We start from the raw sequence: 14,865 nt of genomic DNA, 5'->3' as shown, positions 1-14,865 counted from the left end.
CTAATGTTCAAATGCTGCTCTGTTGTCACTCATCTGCCCAAAAACTTCCACAACCATCCAAGTTTCCTTAGCAAGAGTCCTCAGACTCCAGTGTGCAGAAGAAATCACTGTAGATGGTACCATGTGGGGTTCGGCAGGCTCTGCTACCAGAGTCTTCTGCAGGTCCAGTAGATGTCCTGGAATCTGCATTTATGAAATAACCCAGGGAAGTTCTATTCAGGCTCGAGATAGGTCATTGTGGTGGTAGAGGGATCTTCTTGCTTCAGGTTAGCTGGTGAGGCTATGAAGGACAGGGACTGTCTCACATTCACCTAGAGCAGCACAGCACCAGGACACGGCAGATGGGCAGTAAAGAGTCATATACACAGAACTGCATGAGTTTCTATTCAAGAGCTACTAGGTGTGTGCTCATAGATATTAGACAAATAAAGCATCTCATCTGTGGTTTGATTTAATTTAGCCAATATGTGTATCATGCTAGAAACTCAACTCTTCAGTTAATAATTTTATGCTCTGAACTTCCTTTTACAGGTTAAGAAATTTGAGTCTTAGTGAGTTTAACTAATTCCTATAAGGCTGAGATTCAAACCCTGGCTGTTCCTAGCTTCTGTGCTGATAACCAACCACCTCCCCTGGGGAAGTCCCCAGTGAGTAACTCTCTCATTTCTATTAAAAACCCTGGGAAAAGTTGCTTTTACTTACTTTTTCCACTGTCTCCTCATGTTCTCTTCCGAATTCACTATAATCAGATTTTATCTCAACATTTTACTTGTCAAGGTCACTAATGATCAAAATCTTGCTCTACCCAATGCAATGGTCACTTCTCAGTCTTCAGCTTATGTGACCTTTCCACAGCATTGGACATGACCAATCACCCCCTTCTTTCCAAAGTGCTTTTTGATATTTTCAATCTTAGTCTTTCTCTTATCTCCATATATATATATACTCACTTGGTTGTTCAAAAACCATCTCGAACTTATCCTGCGCCAAGAGCACTTTTAATTTCCCACCCCCAAAATCGGGTTAGATTTGAATCAGAGAAGTCAGAATATGGCATCTAGCACTCAAAAGCAATGGGAAAGAGAAGAGGTTCAGCCCACCAACATTGCGCTTTGCCATTGATGAGGTATTGTACAAGCTGGTTAGGCATCAATAGCACCCTGAACCTTTTTCTCTATGTAGTAGCTCCATGACTCACTCCACAAAGCTCAAGTTCTCATTAAGCTTGTTACATTATGCCTAAGAAGCTTCCCTACACATGAGATAGACATTTTATTCACAATCATCATTTTAAAACTGATGCCATGGCCAGAGAAAAGGTGGGCATTGAGGAGAGAGCAGAATCGAAAGGGACCAGCTAGGTGACCCCAGAGCCTAATCTTGCCCTATTTTCTGCTGACACAAATGTAATATGAGGTATATCCAGCATCAATCTCACGGTCGTAGCAACTGAAATAGAGATCGGTTCCTGAGAAATAGAACTAGACCACAGACAGGCAGTGGGGCGTCTCTCTCCTTCCTTCAGGGAAGCATATGGTTACCGGCTGCTTCACGTTTAACTGCTGTGGACCACTGGGTCTTCCTCAGCTGTTTCTCTCTGCTCCTCTCTCCAGTTAAGCTTGCTCTGTTTGCACATGGCCTCCCCTGTCAGCCAGCTCCCAATCTATGCCACATTTCAAGCCAGTCTCCATGTCTCTTGGTTCAAATCCCAAAGAGAGGAATCAGATTGGTTGCTAGACAATGGGTTGGCTGACCTTGAGTCAGATGCCAAACCTGTGGCCATTAAAAGCTGAGCTGTGTTTTTCAAACATGAACATCTGGGCTTATGAGATCTATGAGTCTGGGCATTTCTCACTGAAAGGAAATATTTTATAGTAAATTCCAATGGTATGGATTATGTAATGACAAATAGCAAAGCAAGATCATGTTTTCCTGATAAATTCTTCTTGAGAGTAAAGTTTACTTATAATGATCAGCGAAAATTACAGAAGCAGGAATTGAATGTACTGTAAAGAAAGCACTGAAGTTAAAAAAGGAGAAAGACTGATTTGAAAAGGACAGGTGGAAATGAAGAGGGAAAGAACATAATTCACTAAGTGCAATGTCTCCCTGAGTATGTGTATACACGTGAGACTGTAGATCAGCAGCGAAGGAATGAACCAATTTTTGGAGGAAAAAAATGCCAAGGGGGAAAAAATAGCAAAATATGGGTTGGATGATAGCCAATTTCTCAGCTCCAGACATCTGGAGACAAGACACGGAAAGGTGAGGAGCTGCCCTTGCTGCAGTTCTTGACTCCGTGTGACTGGTTACTGGGGATATTTACATTAAATTAATGTGGCTGGCTATGGCTGTGTTCAGCACTTGGATAAGCGGTTAAATAATCAGTGTGGTTTGGCTGCTGGTTTCTTTACTGTGGTTAAATAATTGGTGTTGTCTTGGTTGCTAGCTACTTTAAAAATGTATATGTGCACTTGTTTCTCTCTCTTTTTTCCTCCCTCTTGAGCAATTTTGACAAGCCCTTGGCAGAGAAGTGGCTGATCAGCTTTTAAAGGGAGGCTTTTCTTCCACCTTGTTTATGCTTCCCCCAGATGTTTCTCAAAGATTTGAGAATCGCATAGACTTTTCCTCCAGGACCTAGAAGGTCCTAGGAAGGAATTCACTTCACTTCTTTTGTTTGTAGAATAGAGATAAGGCTAAGCTTGAGGGCATCTGCTGTTTTCCAGAAATTCCAGAAACGGACTCCGCTTTTGTAATGATAGGTCACTCAGTTCTCAGATTTACCATGAAAATGGGGAAAGAAAATTATGAGAGCCTTTGGATAAAATGAACTACGAGGAGGCATTTCCTCCTGTTAGTTATTGCTAGACCTCTAGAACAGAGACCAGCTTCTGACACAAACTGGTGTGCAATTTTTTTTTTTTTTTTTTTCTGAGACAGTGTCTCGCTCTGTTGCCCAGGTGGGAGTGCAGTGGCGCGATCTCGGCTCACTGCAAGCTCCGCCTCCCACGTTCACGCCATTCTCCTGCCTCAGCCTCCTGAGTAGCTGGGACTACAAGCGCCTGCCACGGAGCCCGGCTTTTTTTTTTTTTTTTTTGTATTTTTAGTACAGACGGGGTTTCACTGTGTTAGCCAGGATGGTCTCGATCTCCGGACCTCATGATTCGCCTGCCTCCACCTCCCAAAGTGCTGGGATTACAGGCGTGAGCCACCGCGCCCGGCCGGTGTACAATATTTGTTCGATGAATAAAGAATAACAACAGCAAAAATGCATAATTCAAGATTGACATAACGTCTGTTCCAGAAAGTTGGTTCATTTGGTCACTTCGTTAATGTGTTTAATAATTGTTAAACTACCACAAACTGCTCTGCCCTGGGACCATAGGAAACCTTCTTGCTTCCATATGGCTCTGTCTCTTTCCTTCCTTCCAAACCAAGGGTCAAGAGTGGATTTGAGGGTAGAAGAAGGGGCAATTAACCCTCTTAGAGCAGCAAACTGGCTGTGACAGTGAGGCAGTAGACAGCTCAGGTCCAGTGACAAGCCTCTACCTGACAAACACAACAAATGCAAAGGAAAGCAAAGTCTTCACTGGCTGCTCAGAAACCACAAGATTCTCAGGGTTCCATAGTGCATGGAAACTCAATGCTCTGAATTTGGTCAGATACAGAATGGAAACAGGTGTTTCAGAGCAGGAAGTTAGGGAGGAAAGAGCGAAGCTTTGTTTCTCAAATATGTCCCATCAATAATAGGATAATTTCATCTCAAACAGAAGTCCAGATATTTTATGTCAGTCATTCAGTGATTATCCGGATAAAAAAATGTTGATTTTTTTTTCTAGTATGTCTCTAGTGAGAGGGAAGGGAGTTCCTAAAATTTTAAATGAAATCTGGGAGGATTCTTCAGAATTAACTGATTTTGCCATTTTAGTAAGAAAACTTATTCCTCTTCATAAAAAGTAATAATTTTTTGACAATTACTGATCAAGTGGAGGAAAATGCAAACCTTTAACCAAGACTGTTGGCACTGTGCTATATAGTACAGGGAGGTGGGGGATGACAGAGGACAGGGGCTTGGGAGAGCACTTTCTGGGTGCCCTCACTTATGAGTTGGATGATGTTGGATCACTTAACCTCCTTGCAGTTAAATGTATTCAGTCTTTACTTTATTAACTTCCTGAGGACTTAAATAATAATGTATGACTTACATATAATAAGAGAAATTAAAATTAAAGCTACAATGGCATAAATTTTCACTTATCAGATTGGCAAAGATCCAAAAGCTTAATAATAACATGTAATGTTGGTGATGATATTAGGAAACACTCTCATACACTGGCACAACTTCTACAGGGAATAATGGACCTCTCAGAGATACATAGATAGAACAATTGATCTAGCACAGTTTAAAATGAACCTCCTCTTTGACTCAGTAATTCCACTTCTACAAATGTAACCTATGGCTGCATTAAAATATTTATGAGATGACAAATGTGCAAGAATATTCATTGCCACATTGGAATAACAAAGAATTTGAATTTAAATATTCAACAATAAGGGACTAAGGGACTGCTTAAATAATTTATGGAACACTCAAAAGCAGAACGCTACGTACTCATCAAAAAGGATAAGCAAGGAATACATCAGCTTTTTACAAAGTGACATGGAACAGTGCCCAAAATATACTGCTAAGTAAAAAAACAAGGCAAAGATTGTTGTTTTTAAAAAGATTCTTATATATGTGTATACATGTAATATCTCTGGAAATGCATGCCAGAAATTGATAACAGTGGCTAAAGGAAGTGGCAGTCTCTGTGCAAAGGTAAGTGGAAGCTTGCTAAAATTATACAATAAAAAAAAATTCTTTTGCATTTTGTACTATATATGTGTAAAGGATTTTGATAATTAAATGTATGTCTATGAGTGAAACAAAGATATGTTACATAAGGTCACCTATCACAAACTTCACTAATCAAGAGAAAACAGACCAGAATGCTTGGCCCAGGGCAGGTACTCAAGAAATATTTCCGGATGGATAACTGAATTATAAGAAGTACTATTTCAACATAAATAGTTAATCATTTGAGGAGATGTGTACCACAGAGAGACCAACTTTTGAATTCAAATGGCATGCAAAATCTCGCTTAATTTTTTAAATAATGCGCAAAAAAGAAATACTAAATCCAGAAGCTTTAAGAAGTGAAGCTGTAAACGAAAAAATTTGATTTAAGATCCCTTCTAGGTTAATACAGAATGCTTCCAGGGAATTTAGGGAGATGAAACTCTGTATGATATTCTAATGGTGAATACATGATATTATACATTTGTCAAAATGCATAGAATGAAAAGCACTAAGAAGGAACTAATGTAAATCAAAGACTTTAGTTAATAATAAAATACCAGTATTGGTTCATCAATTGTAACGAATGTACCACAGTAATATAATACAGAATGTAAATAATAGAGGAAACAGTTGGGGGGAGTAGGAATTGTGTGGGAACCCTCTGTACTTTCTAATCAATTTTTCTAAAATTGCCTTAAAACTAAAAGTGCTTTTTAAAAAAAGTCTAGTAATAAAGAAAGAAAAGAGGAACAGAGATGGAATACTTGAAGAAAACATTATTTGCCTTCCTAGAACATACAGTGGGAACTCAATAAACATCTGTTGGATTCAACTGAATCAAATTCAGTGAGAAATGAGCAGGTAAGTGTGCATATAAATTTAAAATTTAGGAAAAGTGTGAACTCATCAATGAGGTCTTTGATGAAGTCCTAGGATATATATTTCATTAAAATGAATTAGATGGCTTGTAATCTTTATCAATAAGATTACAGATTTTTCCCAAGACATTTATGACAATTACAGATTTTCAGCAGTAAATATGTAAGCAATTGTAGTACTTTTCTCAAATTGTCTAGAGAAGCATTAACCTGAAACTTACAAATTTTGTACAAGCTTGTTGCTAGATTTTTTTTTCCTGTGGATAGGTTTTTTTGGGATGTCTATTGTCTTTATATAAATCCTCACAAGATAAAAAGCAGACTTTTGAGGCATTTGATAAGTTCTCTTACAAACTATGTTATTTTTATTTAGAAAACAATTTATCTAGATTTATGAAAGAGTTAAATTATTTAAAAGTTTCTTTTTTTTTTTTTTTTTTGAGACAGAGTTTTGCTCTATTACCAGGCTGGATGGAGTGCAGTGGTTTCATCTTAGCTCACTGCAACTTCAGACTCCCTGGTTCAAGTGCTTCTCTTGCCTCAGCCTCCTGAGTAGCTGGGATTACAGGCATGCACCACTACGCCCAGCTAATTTTTGTACTTTTAGTAGAGACGGGGTTTCACCATTTTGGCCAGGATGGTCTTGATCTCCTGACCTCGTGATCTGCCTGCCTCGGCCTCCCAAAGTGCTGGGATTACATGCATGAGCCACAGCACCCAGCCAAAAGTTTCTTCTTAATTTCAGCAGTGAGAAGCTAGATTTGGAAATAAGGCCTAGCACGACTTTGAAACATACTAACTATGCATATTGTAGAATCGGCCCCAATTATTGGAGAATTTAGTAGGTAATGCCCAAATGTGCCCAAGGTACTCTCTTGGGGGAAGAAATGCTCTTGGTAGAAATACGGTTGTACTGCTAACTGGCTAACTGCAATCCACTGAGGTTGAAGCATGTTGTGCCTCAAATGTTCTATGTTGTATCTTGCCAATGGCTTTAAGTCTCTATTTCATTAATATCTCTTTTCAAAAAGTATGAAAGTCGAGTTTCCTGATAATTGGAGCTCCTACTAATTTTGTGGGTATTTCCTCATGTTATTAGGTATTGAAACTGAGTCTGGATCTTGATCTCCCCAGTTCCAAAGCAATGATGAGGGGGTGTGTTTTCTGCTCCATAGAGAACAGTAGGCTGATGGTGTTAAACAGCTGCTCTGTCTCTGTTGATACACTCATCAGTGAAAGCGGGATCGTGTTGTCATTTTGCATCTTGGAGTTGTTATCCATGTTCTCTGAAGAATTAGAAGTTTGTTCCTTCCATTTTTATTAATCTTTACACAGCGCCAAATCCTTATGTTCCGGTGCCAGACAACTTATTTACCTCTAAAACCAAAGAAAATAACCAGTATCCATTTCTTTTTTGTATTTTAATGTATATATTTCACAGTGCTTCTCAAATTGTCTGTTCTGAAACTGCAGAATTTTTTTGTCTATCACAGATAGTTTGTAAAACAAAATTTTTGAAGTTACTAGAAAAAAGAATACCTACAAAATAGAAGCCTCAAATTTTATTATTGGCTTCAACTGACATCATATTACTCTATGAGATAGCTATAAAAGTATTCAAATGCCTGCTCTAATGAGCTGAGTGGTCCATCTCATCATGGACCACTACAAAGCACTGGATCACATTTGTGGAGCCCTGGTGTAGCGGCTGATTTTTCTCATCATGACAGCATTGGTTTTCCTTCAGGAAGTGCTCTCTCTCTCTGTTTTTCTCTCTCTCTCTCTTTCTCTTTTTCTCTCTCTCTTTCACTAAGGTACATGGGCACATGGCCCAGATCAATTGAGGTTCCAAAACTTTTGCTAGAACTTTGGAGGAAAAAAGTAATTATTTCTATTGGAATGGCTAGAATGCAGATAGTGTCCTTCCTTATCAGTATTTATTATTATTGGAAAGATTCTCAGGAATGGGTTGGGCCAAACAGTATTTGTATTTTACATTTTAAAGGTATTGCCAAAAAAGAATCCAACGTTTCACATTTATACAAGCAACTTTTGAAGGTATCTTTATAAGAACTGGCTGTCAAAGTGCTTTCACATTTTAGTCGGTCTATGGAGTGTTAAAGTAATATCTCATTGTTTTCTAATTTCTTTTCATCTAACTACTAGTTAATTTAAACATTTTTTCACTTGTTTGCTGACAATTTGGATTTATGCTTCTGTGAATTGTCTGTTTCTATCTTTCACCCATTTTCCCTTGGTCTGTCCTTTTCCTGTTTTTTGTTTTGTTTTGTTTTGTTTTGTTTTGTTTTGTTTTGTTTTTTTTTTGAGACTGAGTCTTGCTCTATCGCCCAGGCTGAGGTGTGGCAAAATCTCAGCTCACTGCAACCTCCACCTCCCGGGTTCAAGCAATCCTCCTGCTTCAGCCTCCCGAGTAGCTGGGATTACAGGCACCTGCCACCAAGCCTGGCTAATTTTCGTATCTTTTCTTTTTTTAGTAAAGATGGGGTTTCGCCATGTTGGCCAGGCTGGTCTCGAACTCCTGACCTCAAGTGATCCGTCTGCCTCAGCCTCCCAAAGTGGTCAGATTACAGGCGTGAGTCACCGTGCCTGGCCCTTTTCCTGTAAATTTCTAAGAGCTCTTTGTTAACTAGAAAAATTTGTCTTTTTCATCCACTATCTTAGTTTGGGCTGCTATAACAGAATATCATAGACTGGGTGGCTTAAGCAACAAACATGGATTTCTCAGCGTTGACTACAGTTACAAAGAGTATGTGCACATAGAAAGGGGGCGGTGAGACTTTACATGTATTATCCAGGAGTAGAGCGTCAAAAGGGAGACTTTCCCTTGTAATCCCTTAAAGCTGGGGGACAGAAGCATTTCTCTGCTAAAGAGGCCAACACACCAAAGTCCCCGGAGAAGGGCAGGATGGAGATGCCATGGTGGATACTCAGAAGAGAAATTCCAGTTTGTGTGTATGTGTGTGCACGAATGAGTATGCGTGAGTGCATGCATGGGTATATGTTGTGCCTGTGTGTGCCTGCATGAGTGTGCACGTGTACATCCATATATGTATGTGAGTACATGCATCATATGTATGTGTATGTGAGTGCATGTGTGTGTGCGCACATACGTTTGTGTTTGGGGGCACAGGCAAGAATAGATGGGATTAAGTATTTGGAATGGGTCTTTCAAACTGCGTTTTGTTTTTTTGTTTTTTTTTTTGAGACAGGGTCTTGCTCTGTCATCCAGGCTGGAGTGCAGTGGCGATCATAGCTCACTGTAGCCTTAACCTCCTGGGCTCAAGTGATCCTCCCTCCCCAGCCTCCTGAGTAGCTAGAATTATAGGCACGCATCACCATGTCTGGCTAATTTTTGTGGGTGTTCTTTGGTAGAGATGGGGTCTCGCGATGTTGCCTAGGCTGGTCTCAAACTCCTGGCTCTAGTGATCTTCTTGCCTAGGCCTCTCAAAGTTCTGGGATTACAGGAATGAGCCACTGCACCAGACCTCAAACTGCTGTAACACTGGTAGTGACCTTGGACTTTTTCCTGAGGAGTCACTGTAAATTTTTAAGTGGAGTAGTGATTTCATCCGACTCATTTAGCATCAGCATGGAGGATTGCTTTAGAGTAGTTATTCCAAAATGCTCTCTGAAGATGCAAAAGTTTCTGAAGAAGTTTCCCATGTGTCGTAAATTCAGTTAAAATGAAAAAAAAAAATAATAGGACAATATAGTAAGTCCTTTAAATATCTAAATGTATTCAACTTGCCTGTATTCTCTGGTTATTCCTTCTCTGCCTTTGGGGTTTCAAATCCTCTTTATTTAATAAGACACTGGTGTTAACAGATGGTAGTAGTAGGTTTGTTTGTTTGTTAATGCTTGATAAAATAAAAAGTTGGCATCTTTTTTTAAAAGATATTCCAGATTTTTTTGGAAAATAAACGGATCTTTGAAATCTCAAAATCTAGGAACCGCTGATTTTGAGTGGTTGAGGCAGAAATATGCCTTTGTGTGTGTGTGTGTTTTTTTCCATAGTACACATTCCTTGGCCCCTGGGGAAGAATTCAAGTGTAATGAAGTTGGCACAGGCATATGTATTTTGAAAAATCTCCCGAGTCCTTTAGAGATGCTTCTCTGGTTTACAATCCCTGGTTTGGAGGAGAGTTGGGAAAGACCTGGTATTCAGCAATGAAGAAAACCTTGAAGAAACCAGGACATGAGAAGACAGGAAGGGTGAATGTGAACAACATTTCTCTTAGATGGAATTAATAGGGCTCAAAGATGCGAAGATGGTCCTTGCCAAAGATATAAGCAAAGCTGGGGTTCAGGAGGAGGCTCCAGATCATTAGCTGGGAGAATGACCCTGCTTTACTGTGCATGAAAGGGATTTCCTTCTACATGAGGTTCCCATCCTTCTATCTTGTTCCCAAGAATTAATTCTTCTTAAGAAGGCAACAGACAAAGGGAAGACTTTTGTGAAGAATGAGGTAAACATTCAGGATACAAAGTCTAATGTAGAATTCTAGAGTAGATGGTGCTTGGTTTCCATGCAGTATCTGCCACAAACTGAAGTATTAATATTTTCTGGTTTTAAGAATGCAAGTAAATAAAGAAAACAAGAGAGTGGATGTGATATGGTTTGGCTCTGTGTCCCCACCTAAATCTCATGTTGAATTATAATCTCCAGTGTTGGAGGAGGGACCTGGTGGGAGGTGATTGGATCATGGGGGAGGGATGGAGGGAGTTCCCCCATACTGTTCTTATGAGAGTGAGTTCTCAAAAGATCTGGCTGTTTGAAAATGTGTAGCACCCCTCTCCTTTGCTCTCTCTCTCCTGCCAGCCATGTGAAGAAGTGCTTGCTTCCCCTTGCCTTCAGCCATGATTGTAAGCTTCCTGAGGCCTCCCCAGAGGCAGAAGCCTATAAAGCCTTCTGAACCATAAGCAGACTAAACCTATTTTTTAAATAAATTACCCAGTCTTTATAGTAGTGTGAGAACACACTAATACAGGGTGTCTGTGACTTAAGACTTCTGCTAAGTGGTTAGAGCCTCTGACAACTCCAAATGGCCAAGTGACATATTGTTGAGTCCTCTGAGGGCAGAAGTCTATCTCCTCCTACTTTATCTGGGTTATGTTGCTAAAGCACCAAAAGGTAATTGGTATTTGTTGATTGAGGTTTTTGTTCTTTCACTGAACCAGTCAACCCTTTTGGAAATATAATTTTATATTTTAAAACTTCAGAACTATTCTGTATTCTTTAATCTCTCAGGGTCTTTATTACTGTTCTTTGTAGTAGAAATGATTTGGACTAGTTCTGAGTTGGCTGATTCAGAAGACAAGAAGTGCTGATTCTTCATTCATTCAACTTATCAAATATTTTATTGACACCTATGATGAGCCATTAATTGAATGTAGAATGTGAAGAAAAGGAAAGAATTCAGGCGGATACTAGCATCTTTCACCTAAGCAATTGGACAGGAAGAAAAGTTCTAATGCTCTATTGTTGCATAACAAACCATCTCAAAACTGAGTGGCTTAAAAGAATATTTTTTTGTTATTTCTCAGGATTCTTTGGGTTGACTGAGCTAAGCTCTGCTCTTCTTGCTTGAGGCAAGACCAGAACTAGAGAAAGGTGAGTGTAGTGTCTAAAGTACAAAATTTAAGGAGGCACTCACTCTTGGAGTCTTGGAGCCCAATTATGAAGGTCAATGCCTCCTTACATTTTGCACCAAAATGCCTCACTTGCTTCACGCTGATCTTGACCCTGGCTTGGGGTCTCTCTCATGTGTCTTCAGTAGGATGGCAGCTAGAGCTGGAGTCATCTGAAGGTTCAACTGGGCTGGACATCCAAGTTAGTGTCTCCACTCACAAGTCTGGTGCCTTCTTCACTCACATGGCTGAAACAGCAGGGAGCTGGCCAGGCATCTCTTTCCTTCTCCATGTATCCTCTACACATAGTAAGCATGGGCTTCCTCACAGCATGCGAGTCTGAAGGTGGTCCAGATGTCTTACATGGTGACTGGCTTCTGCAGAGCAAGTATTCCAAGAGGCCTGATAAGGTTTAGCTCTGTGTTCCCACCCAAATCTCATCTTGTAGCTCCCATAATTCCCACATATTGTGGGAGGGACCCCGTGGGAGATGACTGAATCATGGGGATGTATCTTTCCCATGCTGTTTTCATGACAGTGAATGGGTCTCATGAGATATGATGGTTTTAAAAACAGGAGTTTCTCTGCACAAGCCCTCTCGTTGCCTGCTGCCATCCATGTAAGATGTGATTTGCTCCTCCTTGCCTTCCACCATAATTGTGAGGCCTCCCCAGCCATGTGGAACCCTAAGTCCAGTAAACCTCTTTCTTTTGTAAATTGCCCAATCTTCGGTATATCTTTATCAGCAGTGTGAAAATGGACTAATACAAGGCCCGAGTAGAAGCTGCAAGGCTTCTTGTGATCTAGCCTTGGAGGCCCCAGAATGTCAGTCACTTTCACTATGTCCTATTCGTCAAAGTCAGTAAGGCCTACCCAAGACTCAAGGGGAAGGGGATTATATTCTGCCCTTTGATCTGAGTAGTAAGGATGTAAAGGTAGGGAGAAAAGTGATGGAGACCAATTTTGGAGGGTATCTACCACAGTAAGCCCAGTAAACAAATAGGTTTGGGGGATGGAAATTTAGAAGTGCTCTTGGGGAAGCTTAAGTTTGAGATGTCCTTGGAACCAAGTGAATATATACATATGGAGATCAGAGAAAGACTGAGATTGAAAACATCAAATTAGGAGATGCAATTTAAAATCAAGGCACTAGATGTGGTTACCTAAGGAGTTGAGAGACAGAAGGAGCCACCAGGCAGTAAAATGAGAGAACAGGGGAGTATTGAGTTTCGGAAGCCAAAATTTTAGAAAGCGCTTTGAAAAGAAGGAGGTGATCAGTCATGGCCAATGCTGCTGAAACGTCATATAAGCTGAGGACTGAGAAGTGACAATCAGGTAGAGCAAGGTTTTGGTCACTAGCGACTCTACATAATCTAATCGAATGGAACTCGATTATGTAGAGTGAATCGAGTGGGGAAAGTGAGTAAAAGCAAGATTTTCAAGTTTTCCTGAAAATGGGATAGTGACTGAATAGGGACGTGGAGTCTAGAAGGTTTTACTATTATGTTTTTTTAAGATAGAAGACAGTATAGCCTATCGTGGTGAATGGAAATGACACAGTAAAAAAGTGGGCTGAGAACCCCTCAGGCTTGCAATGCTAATGCTATGTGACTGGGATGCAGAAGTCCCCAAAGCATGCAGAGCTCTTGGGCCTCCCTTAAACCCCACTGAGAGCTGTATCAAGGCCAAGGTGGGGCAAGTGTTACCAAAAACACAGCAACAACACAGAAAAGAAACATGTTAACTTTGAGAGCAGTGGTTCTCAAAGTTTGAGAGCAGCATTCCCTGAGAACTTGTTAGAAATGCATATTCTTGGGACCCACCAGTCCAACTAAATCAGAAACTCCAAAAACTAGGGATCTGAGTTTTAGGATACGTGCTAAGGTTTGGGTCCCACTATTCTAAAGGAACTCAACAAAAATTCAAGTAAAGATGAAACCGAGTGCTGACTTTGTTCCTTATGGGCCTAAAATAACAAAGCTTTAAAGACAAGAGGGGATTTTTCAATTGTCTAATTGGCTTCGAACCTTACCTGTGGAGGGATCCCAGACACAGAGAAGGTGTCTGAGTTGTCCAAGTCCTCCAGGCCGGACTGAGAGGACAACTCCAAATAATAGAGAAAAAAAAAGAGACAGAGAGCCAGGGATATGGTTGTTTTGATGTGCCATGAAGTTGCAGCCTTTCTGGATTTTTTTAGTATCGATTTATATTGCTGTTTGTCTACCAATACTCAAATCAGAGCAAGACGGTCCGCCTTACCTCAGTCTGGCTCTTTTAAGGTTTGATTTTGGTTTTGGGGACTGCAGAGGTGCAGCTTCCCACGGCAGACCAAGCGCCTCTGAGGAACGCAGCAGCTTCAGCAGGTACAGGAAGATTTCCCGCAGCCGGAGGAATCTCCTAGTGCTGGGCCTCCGGCTGTGACTTTTGCCATTTCAAATTCACTTGTCCTCTAGGGAGAGGCGGACAGCCCGACGCTGAGCGCGTCGGAGCCCCGGCTCCCTCTGCTTCTGGAGAGGAGATTTAGCCTTAATTTTTGTGACAGATGGAGTTGATAGTCTCTCCACGGAAAGGGGAGGAAAAAAGCGCCAGTTTTTGACAGGCCGCAGACACCCGCTGCCTCTGGTGGCTGAAGGCTGCGTTGCGCCCCAGTTAAGGTAGCTCGGAAACTCCCGCGCCGAGAAGGCAGAGGTTTCCTCTGCAGAGCAGCCTCCCTTAAATATACTGAGGGGCTGAAACTTACACTTTAATATAAACCTTTGGTGCGTGCCCATTTATCTCCTTCTTCTGTCTTGTGACTGCGGCCAGGTGGTACTTGCCCGACATTCCTGAATATTTTTAATGCTAGTTAAATTTTTTCATTATTGCACGTGTTGCAAGCTTATCTTCCTAAGAAATTATTTCGGTTGATTGGATTTCGGTCTTGCAATTTGAAAACGATGCCTGGCGCACGGGCGGTACCTGCCAGATGGCCTAGCTGGGGCTGGGGGGTGGCGGGCGGGTTGTAAGCATCTCATCAACATCTCCCTAATAAAGTGTGTGCTTCTTTCTTGTATGCTTCTTTAAAACAGTTTCAGTCTCACATTTTATCTCTGGATTCTCCCCTTCCCCTCTGTGGTGATCGAGACCCAAAGACAGGGAGCCTGGAAGATAAACTGAGTTCTGAATCCAGTCGAAAGCACAGATGGGGGCCAGCGAGAATTAATAAAACTACAAAAAAAAAAAAGAAAAAAAAAACAAAAAAGGCCCGTGGCTGAGCCGGATGCAAACAGCTGCCCCTAAGCCCTGCCCGCTGGTTCTGTGCGCGAGCTGGGGCTGCATATCCGAGCCTCCTTAAGAGTAGGAGGAGCTCCGGGCCTCCGTCAGGCTCCCTAAGCCGTTCCTTTCAAGCCCTGAATGCCTGAATGTGAGCTGCCCACCACCCTCCCTCCCTCCCCCACTCCGCAACCCCACTCCAGCGGCTCGTAAAAAAAAAAAAAAAAAAACTTTCAACAACAACAG

General features: G+C 41.1%; 1 protein-coding gene across 12 annotated transcripts in view; it reads right to left on the bottom strand.

Annotated features, from left to right (window-relative positions):
• The window catches only part of LOC129524502 (cell division cycle protein 20 homolog), a 68,020-nt gene extending 53,209 nt beyond the window's left edge, over nt 1-14,811 (bottom strand). For 10 of the 12 annotated variants that reach the window (XM_063696520.1, XM_063696516.1, XM_063696517.1 and 7 more), the window contains exon 1: nt 13,627-14,811. The gene's annotated coding sequence lies outside the window, so the exon portion shown is untranslated. Of the gene's footprint in view, nt 1-11,393; nt 11,745-13,399 lie in introns of all 12 variants that reach the window. The other 2 variants (XM_063696513.1, XM_063696525.1) reach the window with 2 other exon arrangements.
• Nucleotides 14,812-14,865: the final 54 nt, after the last annotated feature.

Source organism: Gorilla gorilla, chromosome 13 (genome assembly GCF_029281585.2).
Source record: "Gorilla gorilla gorilla isolate KB3781 chromosome 13, NHGRI_mGorGor1-v2.1_pri, whole genome shotgun sequence".
NCBI classification, from domain to species: Eukaryota; Metazoa; Chordata; class Mammalia; order Primates; family Hominidae; genus Gorilla; species Gorilla gorilla.
Note: the sequence above shows the minus strand (reverse complement) of the source record. Positions and strands in the feature narration are given on the sequence as shown.